The sequence below is a fragment of the Idiotropiscis lumnitzeri genome, chromosome 12, assembly GCF_059441095.1.
Source record: "Idiotropiscis lumnitzeri isolate Australia: NSW breed Sydney's pygmy pipehorse chromosome 12, RoL_Ilum_1.0, whole genome shotgun sequence".
Taxonomy (NCBI): Eukaryota; Metazoa; Chordata; class Actinopteri; order Syngnathiformes; family Syngnathidae; genus Idiotropiscis; species Idiotropiscis lumnitzeri.
Window position 1 is genome coordinate 3,200,709 of NC_142402.1, and position 16,237 is coordinate 3,216,945.

The 16,237-nt window shown below is 45.0% G+C and overlaps 8 non-coding genes across 8 annotated transcripts; 4 read left to right on the forward strand and 4 right to left on the reverse strand.

Moving 5' to 3' along the window:
* Positions 1-1,176: 1,176 nt before the first annotated feature.
* trnag-gcc (transfer RNA glycine (anticodon GCC)) lies at positions 1,177-1,247 on the forward strand. The gene has a single exon. It is a non-coding gene; the product is annotated as a tRNA-Gly (tRNA).
* A 2,965-nt stretch (positions 1,248-4,212) lies between these two features.
* On the forward strand, positions 4,213-4,283 carry trnag-gcc (transfer RNA glycine (anticodon GCC)). The gene has a single exon. It is a non-coding gene; the product is annotated as a tRNA-Gly (tRNA).
* Positions 4,284-5,466: 1,183 nt separating this feature from the next.
* trnap-agg (transfer RNA proline (anticodon AGG)) lies at positions 5,467-5,538 on the reverse strand. The gene has a single exon. It is a non-coding gene; the product is annotated as a tRNA-Pro (tRNA).
* Positions 5,539-7,730: 2,192 nt separating this feature from the next.
* Positions 7,731-7,801, forward strand: trnag-gcc (transfer RNA glycine (anticodon GCC)). The gene has a single exon. It is a non-coding gene; the product is annotated as a tRNA-Gly (tRNA).
* Positions 7,802-8,992: 1,191 nt separating this feature from the next.
* On the reverse strand, positions 8,993-9,064 carry trnap-ugg (transfer RNA proline (anticodon UGG)). Its single transcript has one exon. It is a non-coding gene; the product is annotated as a tRNA-Pro (tRNA).
* Positions 9,065-12,261: 3,197 nt separating this feature from the next.
* On the reverse strand, positions 12,262-12,333 carry trnap-agg (transfer RNA proline (anticodon AGG)). Its single transcript has one exon. It is a non-coding gene; the product is annotated as a tRNA-Pro (tRNA).
* Positions 12,334-14,563: 2,230 nt separating this feature from the next.
* Positions 14,564-14,634, forward strand: trnag-gcc (transfer RNA glycine (anticodon GCC)). Its single transcript has one exon. It is a non-coding gene; the product is annotated as a tRNA-Gly (tRNA).
* Positions 14,635-15,825: 1,191 nt separating this feature from the next.
* On the reverse strand, positions 15,826-15,897 carry trnap-ugg (transfer RNA proline (anticodon UGG)). The gene has a single exon. It is a non-coding gene; the product is annotated as a tRNA-Pro (tRNA).
* Positions 15,898-16,237: the final 340 nt, after the last annotated feature.

Genomic DNA, 16,237 nt, shown 5'->3' on the forward strand with positions numbered 1-16,237 from the left:
GCCGAAGAGGAGCACCTTCCCCGGGCACGGGCGGTTCCAAGCGGCCCCTAAGTTTAACCGAACGGAAGCTCCGGAGGAGGAGGGCGGGCGTGTGTCAGAGTTAAGCCGAATAGGAGCACCTCTTCCGCCCGGGCAGGAGCGGAGCGTGAGGCTGTCAGTTATGAATGAATACATAAATAAATGAAGAATGCCACCTTTCATTTCACTGTCATGATCCGTGCCTGTCATGCCGCGTGTGTTTTTGTTTTTTCAGATGTGTGGGCGTTCCTCCAGCGATCTTCTCGCGCCATGCCGTCAGCTGCTGCGAGACGCGCTGATTACACTGACTATATTGTGATTATAATAAATATCTTTCTATCACCACCTTTTTTCCCGTGTCTGCGTTTGGAGAGTCCTGCTCTATACTCCAGCTCTGCTGGAGGATCATAACATTCACAGGGCACACCGGACGGCGTACCAGCAGGTAAAAGTCGAAGTAATTAAATAAATACAAAAAGAAGTAATTGAATAAATACGAAAATAATGGCTGGGGAATAAAAAATAAGTTTTAATAATAATTTGTATTTTTTTTGTTATAACATGAATTTCACTCTCTCTCTCTCTACCCATATATATATATATATATATATATATATATTTATTTTATTTTTTTTATTTAAGCATTTTTGAAGGTGCGCCGCTACTTCGCGGATTTTCAGTTTTCGCGGGTGGTCTCGGTCCCCATTAACCGCGATAACCGGGGTATTACTGTATACCCGTAGTCCAACAAGCCAAAGTGCTTGCCACAAAGTATCGAAATCAGTTAACTTTATTGATTGTAGTCATAATTAATGTCAAGTGGTGGTGTTCCAACTATCAGAATCGCCACAGCTTAGTCTCATAATACTCAAATTTGGTATCTCACTGTAACATTATCAAACGTAATTAGGGTTTTCTCAATGTATTAATACAGGCGCGTATTATCGCAATGTATTGTTGGGGATCGTTCGTGCATCTTCCAGTATTTAATCGTTTCTGCAGAGTGATCTTACCGTTAAAGAAATGCATCGTTCACTTGATGCATTGCATACATGGCAAGAACGCTACATTTTAAGAAGGAAAAAACATGCATTATCAGGGCCAGATAAAACGTTTTCTATGGTGGACGTCTCTATTCTATTGGACAAGAAGTACTAAGCATTGGTTGTTCAGTGGTAGAATTCTCGCTTGCCATGCGTGAGGCCCGAGTTCAATTCCCGGCCAATGCAATATCTTAGGCTGCATGGTTATGTGTCAATTGCTATCATAATGTGTTGTCAGGCAGCGCCATCCCTGGTCTGTTCTCACCTGCGAATATGCCTTGTGTCATAACAACTATGTCTGCGGTCACCCTCATTATTGGGGGCGGGGATACAAAACTGTCTACCAGTTTTTAGAATATCAATAACATTCCATTTTCTAATGTGGAGACCCTAGGCTATTTGTCAGAACCTGCTGATGTTTTTACAAATCCGCTTTTTGGCCTAATTTTAGCAATTGCTTTTAATCAGGAGGTTTTTTCTTTTTAGTTGCAGTAAATTATTGCAAGTTCTGTTAATGGGACTGATCAAATACAAGATTGGACGTGCTTTAAAAGGATACTGATGGACGGGGACGCAGGACGATTATTCTATAAAGTAGAAAGTATGCAGATCGGGGATTTTCATTTAATTCTGATGAAAAGGAGAGAGTGGATAACACCCCGAGTCTTAACCTGACCAGAGGGGGAAACTGAGGTATTGTCAAGTGTCATGGGAAAAACTGTCACTTTTGGCTTGAGAGGACTTGGTACCTATCTGTAGGATTTCAGTTTTATCATTGTTAAGTTGCAGAAAATTGGATGAGAACCAATAATAAATTTCGGGGAAGCAGTCAATAAATGGAGGAACCCGGAATAATGGCAGTTGATTATGTGGAGAGGTAGAGCTGAGTGTCATCTGCATAACAGTGGGAGTGTAGGTTTAGTTTGTGAAATATCTTGACAAGAGGTAGGGTATAGATAAAGAATGTCATGGAGTCTGTTCAGGAGGATGGTTTTAGAAATTGTATCGCAAGCTGCTATCAGATCAAAGAGGGTGAGAATGGTGATTAGGCCAGAGTCGGTTGCCGGTGATTTTGATCAGTGTTGTTTCTGTACTGTGGAGGGGTGGAAACTAGAGTAGAAATGTTCTAAGAGGTTGTAGGAGCTGATTTTGGACTGTAGCTAGGTAGCTAATGTCATTTCCAAGATTTTTGAAAAAAATGCGCGATTGGACCTGTTTGGATTTGAACGAGAAACCACTCACAACCATACCCAGAGCCAAATGAGCCACCTCCAATTGATGACATGCTCGTACCAGCGAAGAACCATTCCTATCAGTACGGAAGATTCAGGTGAACTCAAAGTAATCCAGTGTAATGATGGTCTTGTTTTGGATTTGAAAGAGGGTCCTCAGTGAGAATTACAGTAATACCCCGCTACTTCGCGGTTCACCTTTCGCGGCTTCAGTGCTTCGCGGGTCTAAAAAATATTCGGAGGCATTGTAGTTTCGCCGAGCGGCACGAGGGGGCGCTGGAGCGGTTAGACGGCCGGCGTGCGCCGAAGAGGAGAGTGGACGAAGAAGAGAGTGGACGAAGAAGAGCAAGTTCCCCCGGACACGATTGTTTGGCGACGTTTCGCGTGGTTCGGACCGTACCAGAGTTCCGGCCGGCGTGCGTCGCAGTTAAGCCGTAGAGGAGCACCTTCCCCGAGCACGGGCGGTGTCAATCGGCCCCTAAGTTTAACCGAATGGAAGCTCCGGAGGAGGAGGGAATGCTCGCGTCACAGTAAGCCGTAGAGGAGCACCTTCCCCGGGCACGGGCGGTTCCAAGCGGCCCCTAAATTTAACCGAATGGAAGCTCCGGAGGAGGAGGGCATGCTCGCGTCACAGTAAGCCGTAGAGGAGCACCTTCCCCGGGCACGGGCGGTTCCAAGCAGCCCCTAAGTTTAACCGAATGGAAGCTCCGGAGGCGGAGGGCATGCTCGCGTCACAGTAAGCCGAAGAGGAGCACCTTCCCCGGGCACGGGCGGTTCCAAGCGGCCCCTAAGTTTAACCGAACGGAAGCTCCGGAGGAGGAGGGCGGGCGTGTGTCAGAGTTAAGCCGAATAGGAGCACCTCTTCCGCCCGGGCAGGAGCGGAGCGTGAGGCTGTCAGTTATGAATGAATACATAAATAAATGAAGAATGCCACCTTTCATTTCACTGTCATGATCCGTGCCTGTCATGCCGCGTGTGTTTTTGTTTTTTCAGATGTGTGGGCGTTCCTCCAGCGATCGTCTCGCGCCATGCCGTCAGCTGCTGCGAGACGCGCTGATTACACTGACTATATTGTGATTATAATAAATATCTTTGTATCACCACCTTTTTTCCCGTGTCTGCGTTTGGAGAGTCCTGCTCAACCCTCGAGCTCTGCTGGAGGATCATAACATTCACAGGGCACACCGGACGGCGTACCAGCAGGTAAAAGTCGAAGTAATTAAATAAATACAAAAAGAAGTAATTGAATAAATACGAAAATAATGGCTGGGGAATAAAAAATAAGTTTTAATAATATTATTTTTTTTTTTGTTATAACATGAATTTCACTCTCTCTCTCTCTACCCATATACATATATATATATATATATATATATATATTTATTTTATTTTTTTTATTTAAGCATTTTTGAAGGTGCGCCGCTACTTCGCGGATTTTCAGTTTTCGCGGGTGGTCTCGGTTCCCATTAACCGCGATAACCGGGGTATTACTGTATACCCGTAGTCCAACGAGCCAAAGTGCTTGCCACAAAGTATCGAAATCAGTTAACTTTATTGATTGTAGTCATAATTAAAGTCAAGTGGTGGTGTTCCAACTATCAGAATCGCCACAGCTTAGTCTCATAATACTCAAATTTGGTATCTCACTGTAACATTATCAAACGTAATTAGGGTTTTCTCAATGTATTAATACAGGCGCGTATTATCGCAATGTATTGTTGGGGATCGTTCGTGCATCTTCCAGTATTTAATCGTTTCTGCAGAGTGATCTTACCGTTAAAGAAATGTATCGTTCACTTGATGCATTGCATACATGGCAAGAACGCTACATTTTAAGAAGGAAAAAACATGCATTATCAGGGCCAGATAAAACGTTTTCTATGGTGGACGTCTCTATTCTATTGGACAAGAAGTACTAAGCATTGGTTGTTCAGTGGTAGAATTCTCGCTTGCCATGCGTGAGGCCCGAGTTCAATTCCCGGCCAATGCAATATGTTAGGCTGCGTGGTTACGCGTCAATTGCTATCATAATGTGTTGTCAGGCAGCGCCATCCCTGGTCTGTTCTCACCTGCGAATATGCCTTGTGTCATAACAACTATGTCTGCGGTCACCCTCATTATTGGGGGCGGGGATACAAAACTGTCTACCAGTTTTTAGAATATCAATAACATTCCATTTTCTAATGTGGAGACCCTAGGCTATTTGTCAGAACCTGCTGATGTTTTTACAAATCCGCTTTTTGGCCTAATTTTAGCAATTGCTTTTAATCAGGAGGTTTTTTTTTTTTAGTTGCAGTAAATTATTGCAAGTTCTGTTAATGGGACTGATCAAATACAAGGTTGGACGTGCTTTAAAAAGATACTGATGGACGGGGACGCAGGACGATTATTCTATAAAGTAGAAAGTATGCAGATCGGGGATTTTCATTTAATTCTGATGAAAAGGAGAGAGTGGATGACACCCCGAGTCTTAACCTGACCAGAGGGGGAAACTGAGGTATTGTCAAGTGTCATGGGAAAAACTGTCACTTTTGGCTTGAGTGGACTTGGTACCTATCTGTAGGATTTCAGTTTTATCATGGTTAAGTTGCAGAAAATTGGATGAGAACCAATAATACATTTCGGGGAAGCAGTCAATAAATGGAGGAACCCGGAATAATGGCAGTTGATTATGTGGAGAGGTAGAGCTGAGTGTCATCTGCTTAACAGTGGGAGTGTAGGTTTAGTTTGTGAAATATCTTGACAAGAGGTAGGGTATAGATAAAGAATGTCATGGAGTCTGTTCAGGAGGATGGTTTTAGAAATTGTATCGCAAGCTGCTATCAGATCAAAGAGGGTGAGAATGGTGATTAGGCCAGAGTCGTTTGCCGGTGATTTTGATCAGTGTTGTTTCTGTACTGTGGAGGGGTGGAAACTAGAGTAGAAATGTTCTAAGAGGTTGTAGGAGCTGATTTTGGACTGTGGCTAGGTAGCTAATGTCATTTCCAAGATTTTTGAAAAAAATGCGGGATTGGACCAAGGTTATTGAAATTATAAGGAACTCAAGCATTTTTTTGGGAGTACTCGGGGTACAGTCTCAGTTTTGTTGTTTCATGTTAGTTTTTCCACCATCTCCCTGTATAGATTTGCATCAAAATTATGAGTTGACTAAGCGACCATATCGACACTGAGATGGGCTCGTCCGGGATTTGAACCCGGGACCTCTCGCACCCTAAGCGAGAATCATACCCCTAGACCAACGAGCCACATTTAGCTGGGTAACTGACTGTTGGCCGCAAGCCTTCATCGACACTAAGACCCCGGATTTGAACCTGGAACCTCTCCCAACCAACCCTGAATTTACACTAAGAACCTGTTTGGATTTGAACGAGAAACCACTCACAACCATACCCAGAGCCAAATGAGCCACCTCCAATTGATGACATGCTCGTACCAGCGAAGAACCATTCCTATCAGTACGGAAGATTCAGGTGAACTCAAAGTAATCCAGTGTAATGATGGTCTTGTTTTGGATTTGAAAGAGGGTCCTCAGTGAGAATTACAGTAATACCCCGCTACTTCGCGGTTCACCTTTCGCGGCTTCAGTGCTTCGCGGGTCTAAAAAATATTCGGAGGCATTGTAGTTTCGCCGAGCGGCACGAGGGGGCGCTGGAGCAGTTAGACGGCCGGCGTGCGCCGAAGAGGAGAGTGGACGAAGAAGAGAGTGGACGAAGAAGAGCAAGTTCCCCCGGACACGATTGGTGGCGACGTTTCGCGCGGTTCGGACCGTACCAGAGTTCCGGCCGGCGTGCGTGGCAGTTAAGCCGTAGAGGAGCACCATCCCCGAGCACGGGCGGTGTCAATCGGCCCCTAAGTTTAACCGAATGGAAGCTCCGGAGGAGGAGGGCATGCTCGCGTCACAGTAAGCCGTAGTGGAGCACCTGCCCCGGGCACGGGCGGTTCCAAGCGGCCCCTAAGTTTAACCGAATGGAAGCTCCGGAGGAGGAGGGCATGCTCGTGTCACAGTAAGCCGTAGAGGAGCACCTTCCCCGGGCACGGGCGGTTCCAAGCGGCCCCTAAGTTTAACCGAATGGAAGCTCCGGAGGAGGAGGGCATGCTCGCGTCACAGTAAGCCGAAGAGGAGCACCGTCCCCGGGCACGGGCGGTTCCAAGCGGCCCCTAAGTTTAACCGAATGGAAGCTCCGGAGGAGTAGCGCATGCTCGCGTCACAGTAAGCCGAAGAGGAGCACCTTCCCCGGGAACGGGCGGTTCCAAGCGGCCCCTAAGTTTAACCGAATGGAAGCTCCGGAGGAGGAGGGCGGGCGTGTGTCACAGTTAAGCCGAATAGGAGCACCTCTTCCGCCCGGGCAGGAGCGGAGCGTGAGGCTGTCAGTTATGAATGAATAAATAAATAAATGAAGAATGCCACCTTTCATTTCACTGTCATGATCCGTGCCTGTCATGCCGCGTGTGTTTTTGTTTTTTCAGCTGTGTGGGCGTTCCTCCAGCGATCTTCTCGCGCCATGCCGTCAGCTGCTGCGAGACGCGCTGATTACACTGACTATATTGTGATTATAATAAATATCTTTCTATCACCACCTTTTTTCCCGTGTCTGCGTTTGGAGAGTCCTGCTCAACCCTCCAGCTCTGCTGGAGGATCATAACATTCACAGGGCACACCGGACGGCGTACCAGCAGGTAAAAGTCGAAGTAATTAAATAAATACAAAAAGAAGTAATTGAATAAATACGAAAATAATGGCTGGGGAATAAAAAATAAGTTTTAATAATAATTTGTTTTTTTTTGTTATAACATGAATTTCACACTCTCTCTCTCTACCCATATATATATATATATATATATATATATATATATATATATATATATATATATATATATATATATATATATATATATATATATTTATTTATTTATTTTTAAGCATTTTTGAAGGTGCGCCGCTACTTCGTGGATTTTCAGTTTTCGCGGGTGGTCTCGGTCCCCATTAACCGCGATAACCGGGGTATTACTGTATACCCGTAGTCCAACGAGCCAAAGTGCTTGCCACAAAGTATCGAAATCATTTAACTTTATTGATTGTAGTCATAATTAAAGTCAAGTGGTGGTGTTCCAACTATCAGAATCGCCACAGCTTAGTCTCATAATACTCAAATTTGGTATCTCACTGTAACATTATCAAACGTAATTAGGGTTTTCTCAATGTATTAATACAGGCGCGTATTATCGCAATGTATTGTTGGGGATCGTTCGTGCATCTTCCAGTATTTAATCGTTTCTGCAGAGTGATCTTACCGTTAAAGAAATGTATCGTTCACTTGATGCATTGCATACATGGCAAGAACGCTACATTTTAAGAAGGAAAAAACATGCATTATCAGGGCCAGATAAAACGTTTTCTATGGTGGACGTCTCTATTCTATTGGACAAGAAGTACTAAGCATTGGTTGTTCAGTGGTAGAATTCTCGCTTGCCATGCGTGAGGCCCGAGTTCAATTCCCGGCCAATGCAATATGTTAGGCTGCGTGGTTACGCGTCAATTGCTATCATAATGTGTTGTCAGGCAGCGCCATCCCTGGTCTGTTCTCACCTGCGAATATGCCTTGTGTCATAACAACTATGTCTGCGGTCACCCTCATTATTGGGGGCGGGGATACAAAACTGTCTACCAGTATTTAGAATATCAATAACATTCCATTTTCTAATGTGGAGCCCCGAGGCTATATGTCAGAACCTGCTGATGTTTTTACAAATCCGCTTTTTGGCCTAATTTTAGCAATTGCTTTTAATCAGGAGGTTTTTTTTTTTTAGTTGCAGTAAATTATTGCAAGTTCTGTTAATGGGACTGATCAAATACAAGGTTGGACGTGCTTTAAAAAGATACTGATGGACGGGGACGCAGGACGATTATTCTATAAAGTAGAAAGTATGCAGATCGGGGATTTTCATTTAATTCTGATGAAAAGGAGAGAGTGGATGACACCCCGAGTCTTAACCTGACCAGAGGGGGAAACTGAGGTATTGTCAAGTGTCATGGGAAAAACTGTCACTTTTGGCTTGAGTGGACTTGGTACCTATCTGTAGGATTTCAGTTTTATCATGGTTAAGTTGCAGAAAATTGGATGAGAACCAATAATACATTTCGGGGAAGCAGTCAATAAATGGAGGAACCCGGAATAATGGCAGTTGATTATGTGGAGAGGTAGAGCTGAGTGTCATCTGCATAACAGTGGGAGTGTAGGTTTAGTTTGTGAAATATCTTGACAAGAGGTAGGGTATAGATAAAGAATGTCATGGAGTCTGTTCAGGAGGATGGTTTTAGAAATTGTATCGCAAGCTGCTATCAGATCAAAGAGGGTGAGAATGGTGATTAGGCTAGAGTCGTTTGCCGGTGATTTTGATCAGTGTTGTTTCTGTACTGTGGAGGGGTGGAAACTAGAGTAGAAATGTTCTAAGAGGTTGTAGGAGCTGATTTTGGACTGTAGCTAGGTAGCTAATGTCATTTCCAAGATTTTTGAAAAAAATGCGGGATTGGACCAAGGTTATTGAAATTATAAGGAACTCAAGCATTTTTTTGGGAGTACTCGGGGTACAGTCTCAGTTTTGTTGTTTCATGTTAGTTTTTCCACCATCTCCCTGTATAGATTTGCATCAAAATTATAAGTTGACTAAGAGACTGGGCGACCATACCGACACTGAGATGGGCTCGTCCGGGATTTGAACCCGGGACCTCTCGCACCCAAAGCGAGAATCATACCCCTAGACCAACGAGCCACGTTTAGCTGGGTAACTGACTGTTGGCCGCAAGCCTTCATCGACACTAAGACCCCGGATTTGAACCTGGAACCTCTCCCAACCAACCCTGAATTTACACTAAGAACCTGTTTGGATTTGAACGAGAAACCACTCACAACCATACCCAGAGCCAAATGAGCCACCTCCAATTGATGACATGCTCGTACCAGCGAAGAACCATTCCTATCAGTACGGAAGATTCAGGTGAACTCAAAGTAATCCAGTGTAATGATGGTCTTGTTTTGGATTTGAAAGAGGGTCCTCAGTGAGAATTACAGTAATACCCCGCTACTTCGCGGTTCACCTTTCGCGGCTTCAGTGCTTCGCGGGTCTAAAAAATATTCGGAGGCATTGTAGTTTCGCCGAGCGGCACGAGGGGGCGCTGGAGCGGTTAGACGGCCGGCGTGCGCCGAAGAGGAGAGTGGACGAAGAAGAGAGTGGACGAAGAAGAGCAAGTTCCCCCGGACACGATTGTTGGCGACGTTTCGCGCGGTTCGGACCGTACCAGAGTTCCGGCCGGCGTGCGTGGCAGTTAAGCCGTAGAGGAGCACCTTCCCCGAGCACGGGCGGTGTCAATCGGCCCCTAAGTTTAACCGAATGGAAGCTCCGGAGGAGGAGGGCATGCTCGCGTCACAGTAAGCCGAAGAGGAGCACCTTCCCCGGGCACGGGCGGTTCCAAGCGGCCCCTAAGTTTAACCGAATGGAAGCTCCGGAGGAGGAGGGCATGCTCGCGTCACAGTAAGCCGAAGAGGAGCACCTTCCCCGGGCACGGGCGGTTCCAAGCGGCCCCTAAGTTTAACCGAACGGAAGCTCCGGAGGAGGAGGGCGGGCGTGTGTCACAGTTAAGCCGAATAGGAGCACCTCTTCCGCCCGGGCAGGAGCGGAGCGTGAGGCTGTCAGTTATGAATGAATACATAAATAAATGAAGAATGCCACCTTTCATTTCACTGTCATGATCCGTGCCTGTCATGCCGCGTGTGTTTTTGTTTTTTCAGATGTGTGGGCGTTCCTCCAGCGATCGTCTCGCGCCATGCCGTCAGCTGCTGCGAGACGCGCTGATTACACTGACTATATTGTGATTATAATAAATATCTTTCTATCACCACCTTTTTTCCCGTGTCTGCGTTTGGAGAGTCCTGCTCAATACTCCAGCTCTGCTGGAGGATCATAACATTCACAGGGCACACCGGACGGCGTACCAGCAGGTAAAAGTCGAAGTAATTAAATAAATACAAAAAGAAGTAATTGAATAAATACGAAAATAATGGCTGGGGAATAAAAAATAAGTTTTAATAATAATTTTTTTTTTTTTTGTTATAACATGAATTTCACTCTCTCTCTCTCTACCCATATATATATATATATATACATATATATATATATTTATTTTATTTTTTTTATTTAAGCATTTTTGAAGGTGCGCCGCTACTTCGCGGATTTTCAGTTTTCGCGGGTGGTCTCGGTCCCCATTAACCGCGATAACCGGGGTATTACTGTATACCCGTAGTCCAACAAGCCAAAGTGCTTGCCACAAAGTATCGAAATCAGTTAACTTTATTGATTGTAGTCATAATTAATGTCAAGTGGTGGTGTTCCAACTATCAGAATCGCCACAGCTTAGTCTCATAATACTCAAATTTGGTATCTCACTGTAACATTATCAAACGTAATTAGGGTTTTCTCAATGTATTAATACAGGCGCGTATTATCGCAATGTATTGTTGGGGATCGTTCGTGCATCTTCCAGTATTTAATCGTTTCTGCAGAGTGATCTTACCGTTAAAGAAATGTATCGTTCACTTGATGCATTGCATACATGGCAAGAACGCTACATTTTAAGAAGGAAAAAACATGCATTATCAGGGCCAGATAAAACGTTTTCTATGGTGGACGTCTCTATTCTATTGGACAAGAAGTACTAGGCATTGGTTGTTCAGTGGTAGAATTCTCGCATGCCATGCGTGAGGCCCGAGTTCAATTCCCGGCCAATGCAATATGTTAGGCTGCGTGGTTACGCGTCAATTGCTATCATAATGTGTTGTCAGGCAGCGCCATCCCTGGTCTGTTCTCACCTGCGAATATGCCTTGTGTCATAACAACTATGTCTGTGGTCACCCTCATTAATGGGGGCGGGGATACAAAACTGTCTACCAGTTTTTAGAATATCAATAACATTCCATTTTCTAATGTGGAGACCCTAGGCTATTTGTCAGAACCTGCTGATGTTTTTACAAATCCGCTTTTTGGCCTTATTTTAGCAATTGCTTTTAATCAGGAGGTTTTTTCTTTTTAGTTGCAGTAAATTATTGCAAGTTCTGTTAATGGGACTGATCAAATACAAGGTTGGACGTGCTTTAAAAGGATACTGATGGACGGGGACGCAGGACGATTATTCTATAAAGTAGAAAGTATGCAGATCGGGGATTTTCATTTAATTCTGATGAAAAGGAGAGAGTGGATGACACCCCGAGTCTTAACCTGACCAGAGGGGGAAACTGAGGTATTGTCAAGTGTCATGGGAAAAACTGTCTCTTTTGGCTTGAGAGGACTTGGTACCTATCTGTAGGATTTCAGTTTTATCATTGTTAAGTTGCAGAAAATTGGATGAGAACCAATAATACATTTCAGGGAAGCAGTCAATAAATGGAGGAACCCAGAATAATGGCAGTTGATTATGTGGAGAGGTAGAGCTGAGTGTCATCTGCATAACAGTGGGAGTGTAGGTTTAGTTTGTGAAATATCTTTACAAGAGGTAGGGTATAGATAAAGAATGTCTTGGAGTCTGTTCAGGAGGATGGTTTTAGAAATTGTATCGCAAGCTGCTATCAGATCAAAGAGGGTGAGAATGGTGATTAGGCCAGAGTCGGTTGCCGGTGATTTTGATCAGTGTTGTTTCTGTACTGTGGAGGGGTGGAAACTAGAGTAGAAATGTTCTAAGAGGTTGTAGGAGCTGATTTTGGACTGTAGCTAGGTAGCTAATGTCATTTCCAAGATTTTTGAAAAAAATGCGCGATTGGACCAAGGTTATTGAAATTATAAGGAACTCAAGCATTTTTTTGGGAGTACTCGGGGTACAGTCTCAGTTTTGTTGTTTCATGTTAGTTTTTCCACCATCTCCCTGTATAGATTTGCATCAAAATTATAAGTTGACTAAGCGACCAGACAGACACTGAGATGGGCCCGTCCGGGATTTGAACCCGGGACCTCTCGCACCCTAAGCGAGAATCATACCCCTAGACCAACGAGCCACGTTTAGCTGGGTAACTGACTGTTGGCCGCAAGCCTTCATCGACACTAAGACCCCGGATTTGAACCTGGAACCTCTCCCAACCAACCCTGAATTTACACTAAGAACCTATTTGGATTTGAACGAGAAACCACTCACAACCATACCCAGAGCCAAATGAGCCACCTCCAATTGATGACATGCTCGTACCAGCGAAGAACCATTCCTATCAGTACGGAAGATTCAGGTGAACTCAAAGTAATCCAGTGTAATGATGGTCTTGTTTTGGATTTGAAAGAGGGTCCTCAGTGAGAATTACAGTAATACGCCGCTACTTCGCGGTTCACCTTTTGCGGCTTCAGTGCTTCGCGGGTCTAAAAAATATTCGGCGGCATTGTAGTTTCGCCGAGCGGCACGAGGGGGCGCTGGAGCGGTTAGACGGCCGGCGTGCGCCGAAGAGGAGAGAGGACGAAGAAGAGCAAGTTCCCCCGGACACGATTGGTGGCGACGTTTCGCACGGTTCGGACTGTACCAGAGTTCCGGCCGGCGTGCGTGGCAGTTAAGCCGTAGAGGAGCACCTTCCCCGAGCACGGGCGGTGTCAATCGGCCCCTAAGTTTAACCGAATGGAAGCTCCGGAGGAGGAGGGCATGCTCGCGTCACAGTAAGCCGTAGTGGAGCACCTTCCCCGGGCACGGGCGGTTCCAAGCGGCCCCTAAGTTTAACCGAATGGAAGCTCCGGAGGAGGAGCGCATGCTCGCGTCACAGTAAGCCGAAGAGGAGCACCTTCCCCGGGAACGGGCGGTTCCAAGCGGCCCCTAAGTTTAACCGAATGGAAGCTCCGGAGGAGGAGGGCATGCTCGTGTCACAGTAAGCCGTAGAGGAGCACCTTCCCCGGGCACGGGCGGTTCCAAGCGGCCCCTAAGTTTAACCGAATGGAAGCTCCGGAGGAGGAGGGCATGCTCGCGTCACAGTAAGCCGAAGAGGAGCACCGTCCCCGGGCACGGGCGGTTCCAAGCGGCCCCTAAGTTTAACCGAATGGAAGCTCCGGAGGAGGAGCGCATGCTCGCGTCACAGTAAGCCGAAGAGGAGCACCTTCCCCGGGAACGGGCGGTTCCAAGCGGCCCCTAAGTTTAACCGAATGGAAACTCCGGAGGAGGAGGGCGGGCGTGTGTCACAGTTAAGCCGAATAGGAGCACCTCTTCCGCCCGGGCAGGAGCGGAGCGTGAGGCTGTCAGTTATGAATGAATAAATAAATAAATGAAGAATGCCACCTTTCATTTCACTCTCATGATCCGTGCCTGTCATGCCGCGTGTGTTTTTGTTTGTTCAGCTGTGTGGGCGTTCCTCCAGCGATCTTCTCGCGCCATGCCGTCAGCTGCTGCGAGACGCGCTGATTACACTGACTATATTGTGATTATAATAAATATCTTTCTATCACCACCTTTTTTTCCGTGTCTGCGTTTGGAGAGTCCTGCTCTATACTCCAGCTCTGCTGGAGGATCATAACATTCACAGGGCACACCGGACGGCGTACCAGCAGGTAAAAGTCGAAGTAATTAAATAAATACAAAAAGAAGTAATTGAATAAATACGAAAATAATGGCTGGGGAATAAAAAATAAGTTTTAATAATAATTTGTGTTTTTTTTGTTATAACATGAAATTCACTCTCTCTCTCTCTACCCATATATATATATATATATACATATATATTTATTTTATTTTTTTTATTTAAGCATTTTTGAAGGTGCGCCGCTACTTCGCGGATTTTCAGTTTTCGCGGGTGGTCTCGGTCCCCATTAACCGCGATAACCGGGGTATTACTGTATACCCGTAGTCCAACAAGCCAAAGTGCTTGCCACAAAGTATCGAAATCAGTTAACTTTATTGATTGTAGTCATAATTAATGTCAAGTGGTGGTGTTCCAACTATCAGAATCGCCACAGCTTAGTCTCATAATACTCAAATTTGGTATCTCACTGTAACATTATCAAACGTAATTAGGGTTTTCTCAATGTATTAATACAGGCGCGTATTATCGCAATGTATTGTTGGGGATCGTTCGTGCATCTTCCAGTATTTAATCGTTTCTGCAGAGTGATCTTACCGTTAAAGAAATGCATCGTTCACTTGATGCATTGCATACATGGCAAGAACGCTACATTTTAAGAAGGAAAAAACATGCATTATCAGGGCCAGATAAAACGTTTTCTATGGTGGACGTCTCTATTCTATTGGACAAGAAGTACTAAGCATTGGTTGTTCAGTGGTAGAATTCTCGCTTGCCATGCGTGAGGCCCGAGTTCAATTCCCGGCCAATGCAATATGTTAGGCTGCGTGGTTACGCGTCAATTGCTATCATAATGTGTTGTCAGGCAGCGCCATCCCTGGTCTGTTCTCACCTGCGAATATGCCTTGTGTCATAACAACTATGTCTGTGGTCACCCTCATTAATGGGGGCGGGGATACAAAACTGTCTACCAGTTTTTAGAATATCAATAACATTCCATTTTCTAATGTGGAGACCCTAGGCTATTTGTCAGAACCTGCTGATGTTTTTACAAATCCGCTTTTTGGCCTTATTTTAGCAATTGCTTTTAATCAGGAGGTTTTTTCTTTTTAGTTGCAGTAAATTATTGCAAGTTCTGTTAATGGGACTGATCAAATACAAGGTTGGACGTGCTTTAAAAGGATACTGATGGACGGGGACGCAGGACGATTATTCTATAAAGTAGAAAGTATGCAGATCGGGGATTTTCATTTAATTCTGATGAAAAGGAGAGAGTGGATGACACCCCGAGTCTTAACCTGACCAGAGGGGGAAACTGAGGTATTGTCAAGTGTCATGGGAAAAACTGTCTCTTTTGGCTTGAGAGGACTTGGTACCTATCTGTAGGATTTCAGTTTTATCATTGTTAAGTTGCAGAAAATTGGATGAGAACCAATAATACATTTCAGGGAAGCAGTCAATAAATGGAGGAACCCAGAATAATGGCAGTTGATTATGTGGCGAGGTAGAGCTGAGTGTCATCTGCATAACAGTGGGAGTGTAGGTTTAGTTTGTGAAATATCTTTACAAGAGGTAGGGTATAGATAAAGAATGTCTTGGAGTCTGTTCAGGAGGATGGTTTTAGAAATTGTATCGCAAGCTGCTATCAGATCAAAGAGGGTGAGAATGGTGATTAGGCCAGAGTCGGTTGCCGGTGATTTTGATCAGTGTTGTTTCTGTACTGTGGAGGGGTGGAAACTAGAGTAGAAATGTTCTAAGAGGTTGTAGGAGCTGATTTTGGACTGTAGCTAGGTAGCTAATGTCATTTCCAAGATTTTTGAAAAAAATGCGCGATTGGACTAAGGTTATTGAAATTATAAGGAACTCAAGCATTTTTTTGGGAGTACTCGGGGTACAGTCTCAGTTTTGTTGTTTCATGTTAGTTTTTCCACCATCTCCCTGTATAGATTTGCATCAAAATTATAAGTTGACTAAGAGACTGGTCGACCATACCGACACTGAGATGGGCTCGTCCGGGATTTGTACCCGGGACCTCTCGCACCCAAAGCGAGAATCATACCCCTAGACCAACGAGCCACGTTTAGCTGGGTAACTGACTGTTGGCCGCAAGCCTTCATCGACACTAAGACCCCGGATTTGAACCTGGAACCTCTCCCAACCAACCCTGAATTTACACTAAGAACCTGTTTGGATTTGAACGAGAAACCACTCACAACCATACCCAGAGCCAAATGAGCCACCTCCAATTGATGACATGCTCGTACCAGCGAAGAACCATTCCTATCAGTACGGAAGATTCAGGTGAACTCAAAGTAATCCAGTGTAATGATGGTCTTGTTTTGGATTTGAAAGAGGGTCCTCAGTGAGAATTACAGTAATACCCCGCTACTTCGCGGTTCACCTTTCGCGGCTTCAG